Source organism: Suricata suricatta, chromosome 12 (assembly GCF_006229205.1).
Source record: "Suricata suricatta isolate VVHF042 chromosome 12, meerkat_22Aug2017_6uvM2_HiC, whole genome shotgun sequence".
Classification (NCBI taxonomy): Eukaryota; Metazoa; Chordata; class Mammalia; order Carnivora; family Herpestidae; genus Suricata; species Suricata suricatta.
In genome coordinates, this window is record NC_043711.1 from 76213716 (window position 1) to 76229906 (window position 16191).

At 41.4% G+C, this 16191-nt stretch overlaps 1 protein-coding gene across 2 annotated transcripts in view; it reads left to right on the forward strand.

Moving 5' to 3' along the window:
• The window catches only part of SLC23A2 (solute carrier family 23 member 2), a 104052-nt gene that overhangs the window by 782 nt on the left and 87079 nt on the right, over positions 1 to 16191 (forward strand). For both annotated transcript variants that reach the window (XM_029915827.1, XM_029915828.1), the window contains exon 2: positions 12210 to 12273. The gene's annotated coding sequence lies outside the window, so the exon portion shown is untranslated. The remainder of the gene's footprint in view (positions 1 to 12209; positions 12274 to 16191) is intronic.

Here is a 16191-nt window from a genome sequence, read left to right on the forward strand (position 1 = left end):
AAAAAAAAAAAAAAGCAGGCAGCAGCTCCCTCTGGTGGATAGGCTTGGTTTGATGGGGTAAGTCTTGGAGTCTGTTCTCAGAGGCTCCGCCCCTGCCTGAGGCGAAATGAGCAGCAGTGGGTGAAGTGCGCACCTTCACAGACTCAATTGCGGAGTCCCCACCCTGAGTCTGGATCGTGGTTGCAATGGGGAAAGGAAAAAAAACAAAAAGCAAAAAACCGAGTCTCTCTTAGTTTCCGATAGCCCAGCTCAAGAAGCCGTGCGCTCCTGCAAATGTGCTGGGAGCTCCCACATTCTACGCGCGTGCCCGGGCCTCCACCCGCCACCGACTCCTGGCTGAGGGTCCTGTCGGTGCGCGTCTTATTTCTTCCCTGTGGGGACCCGGGATTTGCGCAGTCCGTGCAGTGCAGGGGGCGGGGTGTGCCGTGGAAATGCGGTCCGTGGTCCCGTTCCCAAAACCAAGTTTGAATTGCTCGCGCCTGGCGCAGTCGCTGCTCGGGTCGCTTCCGCCGCGGCGCGCGCCTCTCCAGAGCAGCCACTTCTCACAGCCACAGACGCCTCTGCTTCCCCGCCGAGATGGCTTAGGGCTGGAGGCTATTCCTTCTCTTGGCGCCCTGCTACCCAGCAGTTATCTATGGAGTGGGTTTCTGTCTCCACGCGCAGCCAAGCGTTCTATACCTCTTCCCCAGCGACAGTTCTATGAGCGCGTTCCGACTCTGTCTCTTCCCTTTGTCTCTCAGGCGCTGCGCGCTTGCGCCACCTTGGGCTGGGGATCTTACCTCCCCTGCCCGTCCGGGCTGGCCCGTCCTCGGATCTCCCCCGTTCGCCCCCACTCACTCAGGTATCTTTGAGGTTCTATTCCCTCTGGAGTTCGTATTTTCTCCTTCCGCTCTTGCAGTTGAACGTAATATCCTTCTCAGTTCGAAAAACGGTGGGGAGGGAGTTTACAGAGCTCCCTTCCTCTCCGCCATCTTGGCTCCACCCCCAAGCATTCTGCAATTTAAATAGCGAGACTAAACAAGCACGTTTACATTGCATTTCCTCCCGCACTTTCCTATCTCAAGGCTTAATAGGCATTTTGGCTATTTTAATTTTTTTGCTATTACAAATAATACTGCAGTGAAATTTCTTGTATGTATTTTAGGGAGAATACCCGTAAGTAAATTTCTAGCAGTAAAATTGTTAGGTACAGTGCTTACGATTTTTAATTTTGACAAATTGTCCTTGTTAGGGAAGCTACAAGAATTTATACTCCTACTAATAAACATTCTCACAAACAGATTGTCTTGTCAAAACTAAATGTATTCAATATGGTGGGTATAGAAGGTTAAGTCAGTGGTACTTTTATTTTTAACTTACATACTGTGAGGTTCATATTTAGGTATACATTTATAAGAGTTTCTATAAATGCTAAAAGGGATTATTCCTTTTAACATTTTTTAATTTTCATTTTCTAATAGAAAGTCCATACTTGCTACTAAAAAATGGAAAATGCCAAGAATTTAGAAAGAGTCTTGATCCTACCCCTAATGACACCACTGTGAACATTTGTAGATTTCTTCCACTTTTTGTTTTCTTTGTGAAGTTATTTTCTTAAGCCGTCATCAAATTGTATGTAATACGTCCTTTTTAAAAAAAAGTTTATATTTATTTAAATTTAAGTTAGCTAACATATAGTGTAATAATGGTTTCAGGAATAGAACTTAGTGACTTGTCACTTACACCCAGAGCTCATCCCAACAAATGCCTTACTTAGTGCCCACTGCCCATTTAGCCCACCCCCTCACCCGACACTCCTCTAGCAACCCTTATTTTGTTGTCTGTATTTAAGAATCTCTTGGGGGCGCCTGGGTGGCTCAGTTGGTTAAGCGTCTGACTTCAGCTCAAGTCATGATTTCACGGTTCCTGGCTTCAAGCCTTGAATAGGGTTCCGTGCTGACAGCTCAGAGCCTAGAGCCCTCTCTCTCCCCTCCCTTGTTCGCACTCTGTCTCAAAAATAAATAACAACAAAAAAAAAAGTTAAAAAGTTAAAAAAAAAAAAAGAAGGATCTCTTATGGTTAGCCTCCCTCTATGTTCTTATTTTTCCTTCCCTTCTCCTATGTTCATCTATTTTGTTTCTTAAATTCCACATATGAGTGAAATCATATGATGTTTGTCTTTCTCTGCCTGACTTATTTTGCTTAGGATAATACACTCTAGTTTCATCCACATTGTTGCAAATGGCAAGATTTCATTCTTTTCCATCACAGAGTAGTATTCTAGTGTGTGTGTGTGTGTCTGTGTGTGTGTGTTTACACACACCACCTTTTCTTTACCCATTCATCAGTTGATGGACATTCAGGCTCTTCCCATAATTTGGCTATTGTTGATAGTACTGCTATAAACATTGGGGTGCATGTGCCTGTTTGAATTGGCATTTTTGTATCCTTTGGATAAATACCTAGTAGTACAATTGCTGGGTTGTAGGGTAGTTGTATTTTTACTTTTTTGAGGAACTGCCATATTGATTTCTAGAGTGGCTGCTGCACTACTTTGCATTCCCATCAGTGCAAGAGGTTTCCCCTTTCTCCACGTCCTTGCTAACACTTACTGTTTCCTGAGTTGTTAATTGTAGCCATTCTGAAAGGTGTCAGGTGATATCTCGTTGTAGTTTTAATTTGTATTTCCCTGATGATCATTGACGTTGTTAGCCATCTGGATGTTTTCTGTGGAAAAGTATCTGTTCATGTTTTTTGCCCATTTCTTCTTCTTTGCCATTTGTTTTTTGGGTGTTGAGTTTGATAAGTACTTTTTAGATTTTGGATTGTAACCCATTATCCTATGTCATTTGCAAATATCTTCTCCCCATTCAGTAGGTTGCCTTTTAATTTTGTTGACTGTTTCCTTCACTGTGCAGAAGGCTTTTGTTTTGATGAAGTCCCAATAGTTCATTTTTGCTTTTGCTTCCCTTGCCTCTGGAGACATATATAGTAAGAAGTTACTGTGGCCAAGGTCAAAGAGGTTGTTGCCTGTTTTCTCCTCTAGGGTTTTGATGATTTCCTGTCGTACATTTCGGTCTTTCATCTGTTTTGAATTTATTTTTGTGTATGGCTAAGAAAGTGGTCCAGTTTCATTCTTCATGTTGCCATCCAGCTTTCCCAGAACCACTTGCTGAAGAGACTGTCATTTTTCCCTTGGAAACTCTTTCCTGCTTTGTCAAAGATTGGTTGGCTGTATATTTGTGGGTTCATTTCTGGGTTCTCTATTTTGTTCCATTGGTCTATGTGTTTGTTTTTTTAAAATAATTTTTTAAAAAGTTTATATATTTTGGGAGACTGAGACAGTGCAAATGAGGCGGCAGAGAGAAAGAGAAACCTAAGCAGGTTCTGCACTGCCAGTGCGGAGCACGATGCAGGGCTTGAACCCATGAAACTGTGAGGAGATGACCCGAGCCAAAACCAAGAGCCGGATACATAACTAACCAAACCCTCAGGCGTCCCTCTACATGTCTGTTTTTGTACCAGTACCACACTGTCTTGATGATTAACAGCTTTGTAATACAGCTTGAAGTCTGGAATTGTGATGCCTCTAGCTTTTCTTTTCTTTTTCAACATTATTTTGGCTATTTGGGACCTTTATATGACACTTTCTTAAAAGTAGCTTTTGTTACCATGAAGGAGGGGAGGTGAAAACCGTTCTGTCTGGGAATACCTGCAGAATACATGGTCTCCCATCTCTCAGAGTATCTGTTACCGTCTGTATATTTCAATTCACACATCTTTCTCTGCTCTGTTCATGCACAGAGCTTTTCTCTCAAATCTCTGGCCTTCAGTGGGCACTTGTCAGGTATATTGGCCGCCACAGCTCAAATTCACATCAGGACCGTGTTCGTTACTTGCCTTGTCCGAGCCTGTTTTCTTACTTATTAAAAGGAGACAGTCTTGTTCTTTTTCTAGAGGTCCTCTTTGACCCCCAGTGTTTGATTTTTTTTTTTTTTCTTTTGAATCACTCACTCTGTCCCTTTGGTCATCCCAGTTGCCAAGATCCTTATACTTGGATTAACACAGTAGCTTCTTCATGTTCCATCTTGAGATTTTCCAGTGATGACTATTTCTCCCCTTCTCACCTGCCCAGAAGCTGATGTTTCATAAAGCTGTGTGGCATTTACATTGAACTTTTGAGACTCCTTTGACCCTGCAAGGTGTTTTCGTCCTCCACCTCCCATCGTGAGCTGTGGCTAAGCTGTTTTCGTGGCCTAGAGACTCGCTGTGCTCCTGTCTGGCTTGGTCTTCACGGTGGTCTTCCACTCAGGACTTTCCCTCCTCAAAGGCTGACCCCAAATCCCATCTCCCCAAAATCATTTCTGACCAGTTCAGGCCCTGTTGAGCTCCTGTTTCTCCTTGTGCTCATGCACAGTTTGTGAAGTATCTATCATGTCTCTATAATTGCCTTGTTGTCCCACCAAGATGGCAGATGGCTTCACATATAATCCATTTCCATCTCCGTGCCGAGACTTTTGGCAGTTCAGGAAACTAGCCAAATGGTTGGTTTAGGATCCTACAGATCCTAAATATTCAGTGTACTAAACTGAGAAAAGAGAAGGTTTGCTAGTGAGTACCTTCCATTTTTGTTATCAAGAGCATACAGGTTCACTGCGCATTCATAGCCAAGAACACCAGCTCTGCCCCCAGACCCAGTTCAGATCCAGGCACGTTTTAGAGTTGGTCCATAGATGTGAAGGGACTCAGAGAGAAACTGGATTAGAAACTTTCAGCCATGAGGAGAAATCTGTTTTATTGGTGGCTGATTTCTGAGAGTCTCTGTCTGGTAGTTTTGGTTTACAGACTGTGTGCTATTGACGTCAGTGTCCCACTTTCTCGTAACTCAACACGTTATATAAAATGCTGCATTGTTTATAGTTTGATCGGTAGCAACAAGAGAATTAAATATTTACTGGAAAAAGTGGGTACTTTCAAAAACCTATGTAAACACTGATGATCACAGAGCTTGCATAAGAAGGTAAGGAAGAGGAGATGGTTTCTATGAAACCGTTACTATGAAGGGGTTCCAGGCACATTAGAACAGTTCTCGCCTTTTCAGTGGGCTATGTTATAAAATCAATGTGTTAGTGTTGGATTAAGACCAGCTGTTGATAAATTGCCTAAGTCCTTTGCTGACTTTCTGTTTGGTATGGAAAAATCTCACCAATAAATTTGTCCCATTCCTTTTAATGATAATTTTTTTAATACATATTTTATTTTAGTTTTGCCATACACAACTAGAACTTGGCAATTCAGTAGTTATAAAGCCCCTCTGGATTTGAGCCCCGTGGATAGACCCTGTTACCTTTATTTAGGTTTCTTGTGCTGGTTCTGAGCTTCTGGGGAGAGCCCCCAGGTCTCCTTAGGACCTTTTGGCTCCTGCTTGATGTAAGCACGTGGATTTCTGCTTTCGCCTTTCTCGCATCTGGCTCTCTCCCTCCTCCTGGTGCTGTGAGTGTGAGAATTAGGTTATGGCACCTGCTCCCCTCCATCAGAGGGCAGGCTACAGAACTGTAATACAGCGTTTGTTCAGATGTTCGGGCTAAGATTCGTGGCCTTGCCTGTGTTGTGTGTATGTGTGTTTGTAAAATCAAAGTATCAGAACTCTCTGATACGGAAGTCTGGATGAAAGTCTGATCGTGATTATCATGGTTGTGTACTCTGCAGTATCTTTTTTCTCTTTTCCTGGTATCTGCTTTTGTTTTGTATTTTTTAGACCAGTGCTGTTCAATACAATTATAATGGGAGTCACATGTGATTTTTCTAGTAGCTATATTAAAGTAAAAGGAAGTAGGTAAAATTAATTTTAGTAATAGGTTTTATAACTAGTATATTAAAAATTATCATTTCACATAATACAAAATTATTAATGAGATGTGCCTTTTTCCCCACAGGAAGTCTTTGGAGTTTGATGTGTATTTTATACTTAAGAGCACATCTCAGTTGGGCTGACCACAGTTCAAGTGCTCATAGTCCTGTGGGGCTGGTGGCTCTTGGGTTGGGTGGCACAGCTCAAGGCCCACATTGTTTCTATGTACCATTAAGTAGTGTTTCCAGCTTGTAAGCTTTTGGATTTTTGGGTATTTCATAACAGAAGCCACTTGTATTCGTGGGCTATGTAATAATAGCAATACTCATCATCAAATGGTGTTTCTTTTTCAGCTTCCCTTTCTCATTTTTTTCCCCTGTCAAATTGAGAGGTTTTCCATTGCCTGGAAAATGGTTCTGACTAGTTCAATCAATTTGCTCGATAGGCAGTATTTTCTAGATGTTATTTCATTCCCTGGCTTGAGAAGGAAAAAAAAAAACGTTTAATGTATTTAAGATTTATATATATGTATGTAGATTTTTTAAACTAGTTTTTCTCTTTTACCCAAGAATCACAAATGTTTTATAGCTTATAATTTTAGATAAATATTAGGTTATAATTTTAATAAGTTAATGTTTATATATACATAAGATTTTAAGTATACATTTTGCATTATATATACTATAAATGTAATTTTATATTTTAATATATTGAAGCTTAGGCTCCAATGAATAGTTCTTATTTCTTTATTTTTTGTTTATTTTGCACATGCCAGAGAGAGGGTGAGAGCACGAGCAGGAGAGGGGCAGAGAGAATTTCTGCGCACACAGTGCGAAGCCCAGTGCTAGGCTCTAACCCACCAACTGTGAGATCACGACCTGAGTGGAAATGAGGAGTCAGATGCTCAACAGTCTGAGCCACCCAGGCGTCCCTCTTCATCTTCTTCTTTTTAATTAACTTTTTAACTTTAATTCCAGTGTATTTACCATACAGTGTTATATTAGTTTCAGGTGTACAGTATAGTGGTTCAATAATCCTGTCCATTACTCAGTGTTCCCTTTTTTAGGGTCCAGTGAATATTTCTCATTTCTTTTAAAATGAAGAATTTGACCTAGGAACGTGTGAAGAAGTACGGTACGGTACTGTCTGTCTTTAGGTAAAAACAGTCTTTGGACTGTGGAGGAAATACAGGAAAATCAGGAGTCTCTCCACTCAACAAGTTTGCAGAACATTTAGAGTGCCTCCCTTCTGACCACAACTTTGGTTTCTTTGGTTACTCAACTGCTGTCAGCAAGTCTTTGTTTTTTTTTTTTTAATGTTTTTTTATTTATTTTTGATACAGAGAGAGACATAGCATGAAAGGGGGAGGGTCAGGGGTGCCTGGGTGGCTCAGTCGGTTGAGCCTCCGACTTCGGCTCAGGTCAGATCTCACGTTCGTGGGTTCGAGCCCCGCGTCAGGCTCTGTGCTAACAGCTAGCTCAGAACCTGGAGCCTGTTTCCGGTTCTGTGTCTCCTTTTCTCTCTGCGCCTCCCCCTCTCATGCTCTGTCTCTCTCTGTATCAAAAATAAATAAAACAAACAAACAAACAAAAAAAAAAAAAAGAAAGGGGGAGGGTCAGAGAGAGGGAGATACAGAATCGTAAGCAGGCTCCAGGCTCTGAGCTAGCTGTCAGCACAGAGCCCGACTCGGAGCTCGAACCCACGAATGTGAGATCTGACCTGAGCCGAAGCCGGAGGCTTAACCGACTGAGCCACCCAGGCGCCCCAGTCAGCAAGTCTTTGGAAATGAGGGGCTAAGCATCTCTTTATGAGAATTTGAGTGCCTTAATTTCTCCTAGTTTGTCTTGCTTCCATATTTAGTTTAGTGTTGTCCTTAGGCGGTGACTTAAGGTTTAAAAGTTAAAATAGGGGTTCTTGGCTGGGTTAGTTGATAGAGCATACGATTCTTGATCTTGGGGTTGTGCATTTGAGCACCACATTGGGTGTAGAGATTACTTTAAAAAAATGAAAATTTAAAAATGATCTATGCTGTCAAAAAATAAGAGCAAAAAGTCATAATCCTATCTTCTGGAGGTAATCACAGAACGCTGGTGTTTCTCTGTTTTCCGTGTGTGTGTACACACTGTAATGGAATTGTTCAGTGTGTTTTGTAACCTGCCTTTTCCTCCTTTCACTGACCCACTCAACACATTATCTTTCATGTCGGTGAGTAGTTCTGTGTTACCAATTTTTAAGTCCCCACAATATTCTAAGAGTATATCCATAACTTAACCAACCAGTTTAAATGTTAATGTTTCCCCTCCAGTTAGTTCTGGATTATTTCTGTGTACTCTTTTAGGTGAACATTGTCATAATGAAAAATTGAGCCTATTTTAATTAGTTTGTTAAATTCCTTAAGAGTAGAATTGTTGGGACAAAGGCTGTGTATTTTTAGAGCTTTTGATGTTGTTAAATGACCATCTAAAAGTGTTAAGCCAATTACTACTCCCACCAGCAGTTAACTCAAGTGCCTGCTTATTGAAGGGGTGCTATTCAATAATATTAAGATTTTTTGAATGATTTACAAGCAACAGATTTTGATTTTATGTTTGTTCTTTCAGATTTTCACATTTTTTATAAGAAAGCTTATATATGATTATATTTCTATCAGCAATACAGTGAGAATCACATTAAATAAAAAGGAAATTTTGACAGTATTTGGAATTCTTACAGCCAAGCAGACTACTTTTAAAAAAATGTTTATTTTATTTATTTATTTTTAGTTATTTTTTGAGAAGGAGAGGGTGAGAGTGAGCGGGAGAGAGAGGAAAGTGAGAATCCCAAGCAGGCTCCGCACTGTTAGCACCGAGCCTGATGAGGGGCACAAACTCACGAACCGTGAGATCATGACCTGAGCTGAAATCAAGAGTCAGATGCTTAAGTGACTGAGCCGCCCAGATGCCCGCGAACAGACTATTTTTAAGTGTGTATAATTAAGGTGTTCTGAAGCTCGGTTTACCAGAGAACCAGAAGCCGTCCAGACCTGGTGGCTCTCTGGATAGATTTTAGGTATGCCCTTCGTTCTCCGAAGTTGTGTTCTTTGTTAGCCAAAGCTTAGGAGCCATGTAGATTCAGAAAAATGTGGATTTCTCATCGCGTGAACTCAAGAAGAGCATACATTTGAACAGTGAGGGATCCTTGGTATGAATTGTGGTCGTTGCTTTGGAGAGAATGGCAAAGCGAGGTATGTAGTTTGATTTGGATTTTTAGGTGTCCAGGAAGGATTTTCTGAGGAATTGGTAATTTAACCAGAGATCTCAAATGTGAATAGGAATTCCCTGGGTGATCCATCCTTCCAGATGGAGAGAACAGCAGGCGGTGACTTCCAGCCTTCATCTTTACGATGCCTGCCATATTCAAGGCAACACCAGCCTGTGGCCCCACCCTCCCCTTTCCTTTTCACCTTCACCTACCAGCTTCTTGACCATTCCTAATGTTCCTTGAGAGTGTTGGCTCCTGCTTGCTCCTTTTCTTTCTACTGTGTCTTCTAATATTGTCTCTGAGTTGTTGGCTCCTCCCGCCTCTGAAACTCACCCTCCCTTCACAGGATTTTTTTGGGGGAGTTTTATTTCCAGTTACTTCCGCTTTCCTGTCCTCTCTCAGACAACTGTGTGGAATTTTGAGCTCAAGAGCCTCTTCTCTGCACACATCCTGTCCTTCCCAAGATCTTTTTTATTCTCGCCTACTGATTCTTGATCCTCGGGCACTTCGGGGCTCTCTGGTTTCCTCTTTCCTTCCTCACCCTTTTTACCTGCTCTGGTCCCCACAGGCAGTGACGTGATTGTCCTGTAGCTGACATCTTGGTTTCCTCACTGAGTTGCCTAGGTGACTTCCTAGCCTTTCTCAGTGGCACAGCCATGCTATTGTAATTTTTCAGTGGTGTTTTTTTTGTTTTTTGGGGTTTTTTGGGGGGTCTATCATGCTTTGCTGGAGAGAAACTGGATATCAGAGTGACTTTTTCTATCACCCCTGTGCAAGTTCTGGGCTCAGACCCTTGACTTTGTTGTTGTTCCTTATGTCATCTGCACACTCCTCTTTTCTCCAGTTTCATCCTCCGCCTCTCTCCACCATGACTTCTGCTTCATTAAGAAGTCCTCGGATAAATTCTCCCTGAGCTTCTTGCCCTCCTACCTCAAGTATTGAGAAATAGTAGCTATCTGAATCCATCTCTGCCCACTTTATTCCACAGAGGAAATGAGGCAATCCCACTAATGGTCTGTGTGGAGCTGTTGTAAGAGATTCTAAGCTTTCCCGCCACAGTCACAGGAGAACTGCTTCTTGTTCCCTGGTTTACGGAGATACATTTGTGTTTTCACAGAAGGTAGAAGTGGCACGACCCTTGGAGAGGGATAGGTTAAATGACCTCTTGAGATGACAGAGCTCAAATGTGGCCCAGTCAGGAGTCTGGGATCTCCATTGCCTCTTCAGTGGCCTTGCTGATCGTAAATGAAAATCCCCCTAAGGGGGAGGTGGGATTGGAGGTGATGAGGACATCATCAAGTTTATTTGTAGTTAAAGAAAATAAATCATGGATATACATGGAACAAAATTTAAAAGGTATTGAGGACAGTCCGGGCAGTGGGTCTCCTTCCTTGTCTGCTTGCAGCGCCCTTCTCAGCAGGCAACTACTTGTACCGGTTTTTATGTGTCTGTTTTGCGGATCCTTTGTTAAGAGTTTGCTTTTTAAATGTGAAATTTCAAATGTAAAAAAACAAAAAGAACAAACACCCATATGCCAGATACTCAGATTTAATCTAAACGTGCTGTTGTCTTTGCTTTAGGCCTTCCTTCCTTCCTTTCTTTTAAAGAAAATAAAACATTTTAGATACTCTGTGTGTTCTTTACTAGTGTCTTCTCCTTCCCTTTTCTCCCAGAGGTAACCCTGCATCCATATTTTTACTTTTGAATTACATGTTTATATACCCATAAGCCCACATCACATACAGTATTGACCACATGATTTAAAACCTTAAGTAAGCCATCTCCCGTGATCTGTGTCTGTAGCCTGCTGGCTCATTCAGGAATGTTTTCAAGGCATGCTGACCCGAGTAGCTAGATAGAATTCATTCATTTTTAACTCCTCTTTTTAAATTCTGTTTAAGTATTGGGACCTAACTTTTATATTCTGTCACCGTACTGGGTATGTACTGTTAAAAACAGGGTCAAGATGCTGGATCATAGTGCACACACATCTTCAACCGATACCATCAAATTGTTTTGCCAAGTGTTTGAAGCAATTTACATTTCTGGCAAGAGGCTGGGAAAATTCCTGTTTGTCCACAGTCTTGCCAACAGTTGGTATTATTAAACTCTTTTGTACTGGCCTTATCTGATGGGTGTGGGATGACCTCTCATTAACAGGATATGCCACATTCACTGGCTAAAGGTGAATGATTCCAGGCTTTGGCTACCATAAATAAAGCCATCATAAACATTTATGTGCACGTTTTGGATTGAGTGGAAGTTTATACATTTCTCTGGGTATAGGTAGTCAGGAGCAATATTACTGGGTCATAGGGTAAATGTATCTTTTAGCCAAACTGTTTTTCCAAAGCAGTTATACCATTTTTATGTACTGACCAGGACCGTACGGGAGTTGCAGTTGCTGTGTCCTGATCAGAACTTGGCATATTGTTTTAGCAGTTTTCATTTTTGTTTTTGCTGTTCTAGTAAGGATGTCCTGTATTTTTTTTTAACCCAAAGAATTAAATGTTAAAGACTGGAAATATATATATATATATATATATATATATATATTTCCAATGTTTTTTATTTATTTTGGAGAGACAGAGAGAGACAGTATGAACAGGGGATGATCAGAGAGAGAGAGAGAGAGAGAGGGCGACACAGAATCTGAAGCAGGCTCCAGGCTCTGAGCTAGCTGTCAGCACACAGCCCGATGCGGGGCTTGAACCCATGAACCGTGAGAACATGACCTGAGCCGAAGCTGGACACTTAACTGACTGAGCCACCCAGGTGCCCCAAGACTGGATATTTTAAAATGACTTAGAATCTTTGATTTTTGCCCTTCTTGCTTTTCAGTCTTTTTTTTTTTCCCCCTCTAATTGAAAATCAGAGCATCATGTTAGAACCAAACAGTGGTAAAAGAGGTGGTAGAGTGTAGTGCAGCCTTTGCAGGTAGCTGTTAAGGAAATTTGGTAAGGTATTTTTCTTGCTGTTTTCGGCAAAGTTCTCTTAAGTTATGGAATCTTTGATTTACTGGTTGACCTTTTTAGTTTTATTTCTGGAAAATATGTATTGAAACTTTACAATGAAGGGTATGAAGTCTCTATTTTAATAACCTCATCCACCTACTTATGATTTTTTTCACCCCCTCCAGGCCTTGAATAAAATTCGAGAATGCTTGTTCCATTACGAAAAACAGAAGTGCAGAAACCACAGAGGTAGGTCAATACCCCTATTTTATAGAGCAGAACACGTGAGGCCCACTAGTTAATGACTGTCCTGCACGTGCCCCACTGTGCGTGGTCCCCAGCGTGGGCTTCAGGACTCCCAGTGAAGTGCTGTCTCCCACTAAGCTTTGTGTTCTGCGTGGTGCTGACCAGGCCATGCTGTGATGTGAATCTTGGGCTTGGAGATACAGCTTTGTTTGTTTGTTATTTATTTTTTTGAGAGAAAGAGGCAGTGTAAGCAGGGGAAGGTCAGAGAGAGACAGAGAGAGATACAGAATCTGAAGCAGGCTCCAGGCTCTGAGCTGTCAGCACAGAGCCTGACGCGGGGCTCCAACCCACAAACCGTGATATCATGACCTGAGCTGAAGCCGGACCCTTAATCGACTGAGCCACCCAGGTGCCCCGAGGATGCAGTCTTTATAATGTGTTTACCCTGAGAGCTGAAGAGACTTGAAGTTCCTTCCAGCGGTTGAGTTCTGGCATGTGCTGTCAGCACACATTCTGAGTCGTGCTTTGAGACCGTGAACAAGTAGGCAGCCTTTAAATGGGAGAGAGAAGCCAGTTTAGTGGTCTTTGATAGTCAAGGTGAACCATTCATCTCACCCAGATGTTTACCCTTGATCATGAAGCTACCATTTGAAGGAAAATAACATTCATCCAGGTTTGAAATGTGGACTGATCCATTTCCTTTTGGAAATTCAGTATCTGGGGTTATTCCCACATGTGTTGTTTTGCCTCTCTACATTTTTTAAAAGAGTATAGTTGTGGCAATTGTGATACAACCACATGAAATAACAGCTTTTTTTTCTGTCACATGATCTGACTCCTTTCTTCTTATTGCTTTTATTTTCTTATTGCTTATGGCTAGCATACTGATTTATTAACATGGCTCAAGATTGTTCTTACGGTGATGGGAAGGAGAGGGGAACCTCCACGCACATCCCATTGGCCAGAACGTAGTCCCGTGATCACATCTAGCTGCAACGGAAGCAGGGAGGTGTTGCCTGAAATTTGTTGGTTGTGTGCCCAGCTTAAAATCAAGGGTTTTTGTGTTAATAAATTGAACGAGAGAGAACTCTTGTTGGAGACACCTGGTGGTCTCTGACACTTCTGATGAAATACAGACATTGCCACATAAAATGATGCATAGTTGGGAGTAAGTGGTATATGAAATGTTATTTTAATTCTGTTTAGCTTTTTGTATGTTTGAAACTTTCCAAAAGTTTATTGAAACAGTTTTGTAATTTCCCATTAATGTTACCAAGTGCCAATTAAATGTTGTAACACCAGGGGGTGCTGTAAGTCAGTTCCTTTGCTTTTCATGTTTCCAGAATTATTTTCCCACCCCAAGTTGGCTCATTACAGAATCAGAGTAGTTTCTGTTCAGCTGATAATCCTAAACTTTTCTGTTGTTTTACTCCTTTTTTTCAACATTGAAATCGCAATATATAACATTTCTCTGGAAAGGCAGAAATAGTCCCCAGATATAAGGGTGTTTTTTCAAAAAATAGCTTAGATTTTGTCCTTAAAAGGAAAACATAGACCAGAGATTACATTAATCAAATATTTTCAAATGTACAATGATTTCTGAAGAGTTAAACATTTTTTTCCAGTATTTGTCTTAACGTTAGCCTTTTAGTTGCTTTGCATATTTTTTTGGTCCTAAATTTACTACACTTACAGGTACTAAGATTTGAACTACTTCTAATTTGTCCCTTAATAGAATGGGAGGGACATAAAACTTAAAAAATAAGGTGAATGCAAAGAAGAATCTTGCGCCTTTCCTAGTATACTTGTACATGCATGTATGCGATACTTTACAAAGTGAGCAAATCATGAGTCCATGCTAGTGTTTGGAATGTTTTTCTGTGTTCGTTTTTTAAACCAGTTTTATTTTTTATTTTTATTTATTTTGAGAGAGAGGGGGAAAGAGTTTGTGCGCAAAAACGAAGAAAGGTCAGGGAGAGAGAGAGAGAATCTAAGGTTGGCTCCTCATTGTTAGTGCACAGCCTGACACAGGGCTCAAGCTCACAAACCGTGATATGACCTGAGCCAACATCCAGAGTCAGACACAGCTTTTCTGACTGAGCCACCCAGGAACCTCTTCTGTGTTCCATTTATAACGGCCTACCTTTCTGAAGTATCTTATTCTAGGTTTTTAAACTCATTTTCTGAGTTAGACTCATTACCTATAAATAGTTATTTGGTCTTTCCATTTCTAGTATTAGAACTTTTTTTAAGTTTATTATTATGAGAATGCACGAGTACACGTGAGTCGGGAAAGGGCAGAGAGGGGGAGAGAGAATCCCAAGCAGGCTCTGTGCTGTCAGCCAGAGCCCATCTGGGGGAAGGGGAAGTTCGATCTCACCAATCGTGAGATTGTGGCCTGAGCCAAACTCAAGAGTAGGACACTTAACCTACTGAGCCACCAGGTGCCCCTCCAGTATTAGAACTTTTAAAACCTTTTTCGTATTGTAGTAATGAGGACAGCCTTCTGTAATGGAGGCTGTCACACTCCATCTGTTTCTGGCTCTAGTGGGCACCACTTGGGGTTTTCAGAGAGTGAGTATCACTGGCTGTTGGCACGAGATAAGGATTCTTTTGGAGGACTTGTTTTCTTCGGTGTTGAATGTGCTAAAGAGTTTTGTTTGAAAATTGATGCTGAGTTTTTTCCGAAGCCTTTTCGTTTTTTGTTGATCTTATAGGCTCTCTTCTTTCTACGTGTTGATGTGAGTTGTAATACTAGCTTTTTTCCTTTTCATTGTTAAGTTGGAGATCAAGATGGTATGAGATTTCTAAAATGGTTGACCCGACTTTTTCTCCTTTTCCAGTGCTCTGGAGCTGAGCAGTGTAGGAAGTGACTCTTCCTTAGTGCTTGGAGCCATTTGCCTGCGAGGCTTCCCGGGCCTGTGTATTTTTGAGTGGAAGTTTCTATGTGCTCTGGCCATGGGAGGCATGTTTAAGAACCTTCTTGGATGTATTTCTCAAATCTATCTTTTTTTCTGATTTTTTAGCTAATTTTTAAAAATGTCTTGTGCTTTGTGTATGATACTTTATTGCTTATTCTTCCGTTTTGTCAGAGTGTTCTTACAGTTTCAGCCTCACCTGTGACACAACAGTTATTTTGGAGAAAGGCTGAAAAATTTGAAGTTTGTGAGACTTTGTTGGTTACTAATTCTTTGATCTCTTTGGGCATTACGGTCAGGCAGTGAGAAATAATAAATGTTCCTTTTTGTGGAGGTTGAACTTTTCATTTGCAATGATGGTCAGTTTTCACAAATTCTCTTTAGCCACTGAAAATAAGGTTCTGTTTTCTGTGCAGTACACGGTTTGGTACCTATCATATTAGTTTTATTCATTGTATTGGTCATGTTTTCTAACTGAAAAAAAGAAAACTCACGTGGAGGTGGAGCCTGGGTCCTGTTTCGCCAACCTCTTGCTCCCATCTTCCTGGAGTGTGTTTATGAACCTTCTTTATATCCGTGAAATAATGTTTGGAAGTAAAAACCGACATGATATTCCAATTGTGAATTTTTTACTTGACCAATGTGAAGTGACCCTCTTTGTCCCCGTTTATTACTTCCTAGCATGATTCCATTGTGTCTGTTTATTTAAAAAATTACAAGGCAGCATTACTGTTGCTTTACTTGTGTTTCACTTTAAGATGTATTGTTGGGTGTTGGCATTTATTTTCTAGTGCATCTGAGAATATGTTGAATTTAACTCATTTACAGGTTTGGTTTGTGTTTTAGTCTGTAATGTTTCAAATTTTAATGTGGCTTCCTTTAAGTAAAACACACACACACACACACACACACCCGCGCCCCCCCCCCCCCCCCCCCCCCCCCCCCCCCCCCCCCCCCCCCCCCCCCCCCCCCCCCCCCCCCCCCCCCCCCCCCCCCCCCCCCC